Source organism: Triticum dicoccoides, chromosome 5B (genome assembly GCF_002162155.2).
Source record: "Triticum dicoccoides isolate Atlit2015 ecotype Zavitan chromosome 5B, WEW_v2.0, whole genome shotgun sequence".
NCBI lineage: Eukaryota > Viridiplantae > Streptophyta > Magnoliopsida > Poales > Poaceae > Triticum > Triticum dicoccoides.
The window spans coordinates 88,589,009-88,591,905 of NC_041389.1; positions in this window are offsets into that span (position 1 = coordinate 88,589,009).

Consider the following 2,897-nt stretch of genomic DNA (forward strand, 5'->3'; position numbering starts at 1 on the left):
AGAGGCCTAACTATAGAGGTAGAACGACTCGTATATGTGTTGAGAAGGAGAGACCCAGCTATGTCATGAGGGAGATCGATCGACATCCATACATAACTGAAGGACGGGAAATGGGACATAGAGAGAGAGGAGAGAGAGAGGGAGGGAGAGGGAGGGAGAGGGTAGAGTGTTGGATGGGTGATGGAGTTGCTTCTCGGAGATGTTGGGAGAGGCCTACTAGACAAACTGAGGGTGGAACTGCAATGTTATCAATAAGAGTGGGGATGTGTTTCTGTGTGTGCCTGTGCGTGATAGATCTGTCGGGACGCATCCATGGGTGATGAAGGGGAACCATGTGTTTGGTAAGCAAACCTAACTAGATCGGTAGATCAATTGTTGTTTGTCGGAGTAAGGGAGAGACACAACTAATGAGGTAGATCGATCGATGTGTGGGTAAAAATGAGTTATAAGGACCTAGCTGGCTATATGTATAGCGAGAGATTGGTCGGTGTACGTCCATTTGTTAGAGGCAAATAAGGCCCAGCGAGACAGATAGACAGAGAGAATGGAGCTAGGAGGTGGTGCGAGAAACCCAACTACTAGCTAGATAGGGGGAGGAGTGTGCGGTTGTGAGATCGATTAAAAGAGGGGTGAGAGTTTACACGTGTGTCTGACCATATGAGAGACACGAGGCAAGGACACATAGAGGAGATTGAAGTTGTGTGTGTATGCTGTAGGCAGGCATCGCTGGAGAGGTTATCGATCGGTGCGTGTCAGAAAGGAGTTGTGGAGCCTCTGGGAGAACGACCTAAAGGAAAAAATGAATGTGCCCGGTGGATAGAATGTCGAGGGAGGGAGAGGGCGAGGAGGGCGTGTGCATGCACGAGAGAAAGTTAGTGGTAGCTACAAAGGTTAGAGGACTGTGTGGGTGTAAGAGACTAACAAAGATCATAATTTGATATGAAAGCGGATTCATATATTTGAATAGGAGATCATAGTTTTTTAAACATTGCATGCATGAATATAGCGGTGATACACGTGCTGTGCACATGTTATACCATAATGTGATAATGCATGGCATTTGCAACTCACAGCTAAATGCCGAACAATCTAAACCATACTATACATGAAACAATCTCACATTTTATTTGAATTTGTGATAATGTGCGGCGTTTGCAGCTTACAACTAAATATCGAGCAATCTAAACAATACTATATATCGAACATTCTCACATTTTATTTGAATTTGTGGTAATGTGTGGTGTTTGCAACTCACATCTAAATACTTGTAGGCGTAGGGGGCGGGGCACCATACATAATGTGATAAACACATTATACATATGAGACATGGTTTAGATTATGAAGATCTAGCTAGAGCTAGAAATGTAATGTGATTTGAAATCAAAATAAAGTGGATTCAAAAAATCTAGTTCGAGTTCATATAGTACACATAGTTCATATGTAACTCGATACTGATCATGTGGTGTGCTGTGAAGATAATACACAAATGATGGTTTAACTTGACAATAATGATGATTGTAGATCTTATTAAAACAGAGAAACGAATTCAAATGCTTTGACTTCACAACAATCATTACTGTAGATCTTATTCAAATTTAGATCATATTGAAGCGGTAGTATATACGTTTGGAATGCACTAAAACGTTCATTTGAGTAGTAGGTTGCATGCATTATACACGTAGCGAAATATTTTAATTGAACATAACATGAATTCAAAGTTTTGAATGACATTTGTAGTGCGCATTGATTTGGTACAGTACATGTTAGGCTTGTCCGGAAATTTCTACCCGCACCTTGTTAGCCCGAAATATTTAAGATATATCTTTGTCTTGTTGTGCTCCGACAACTCCCTCCATCTCAACCCGTGCCTTGCTATTCCAAAATTACAACGCGCGCGAAAACTCCCACCTCCTGTGAAATCCCGACACATGAAATGCCCGTGGTACCCCTGAACTGAAAGAACCGCCTCAAATCGGTGGGGGGTACTTTCATAACTTACCCTACATTTCGGACAAGCGCGTCTCTAAGCCATGGTTCCCCACTGCCATCCCATCCGCCCACCCATTCGTACACCGAGGCCACGAAAACCCGCGACGAAACCCCACACCCTGCTCCGTCCGCCACCCAGCCGGAGCTTCTTCCCCGACAATGTCGTCCACAGCAACACCTCGACGTCCCTCATCCACTGTACCGGATGAGGATCCGTCGTCGATCTCATCGTCCCGCCGGTTCAGCCACCCCGTCCTCCACCTCCAAGGAGCTGCCCTGATGTTCCCCTCGTCTTTCGCGCCACCTCCATTCCCACACCGGCGTCTTCACCTGCACCACCAGAAGAGCATCATCATCACTATTTCCTCGGATGAAGTTGCAGCCTAATCGGCGCCACCAAAGAGGTTGTACACTAATCGCCGCATTTTCTTCTTGATTCGATCTCACGGTGCTGTCGGCGCTCGGTCCCGAGCCGACACGGCACAACTCCATCCACAGCAGCATCGCCGGCCACTTCCTCCATGGCGTCGCTCCCTCGGTGGCGATGTCCACATCAGTAGGAGCTGCTGCTGCTTTAGCTCTCGCTCGCGCTGCTGCTCTACTCTTGCTCTCGATCCCCTGCCTGGTCTGCTCTTGCTATTGCTCTTGCTCGCGCTGCTGCTCTCGCTCTTGCTCTTGCTCGCGTTGCTGCTCTCGCTCTTGCTCTTGCTTGTGATGCTACTCCGATTTGGCTACACTTCAGTCGGCTGAATCAACTTTTGGGTTAGTCGATTGCCAAGGGGTGGGCTCGCCGGGGTGAAGGAAGAACCAGCCGCAGCGGGGAGGGGGCTCGCCGGAGAGGTACCCCACTATCTATCTTAGGGTTTAGGATGGGGGCGGTGGTCGCCGGCGGTGGCGGGGCGTTGGCG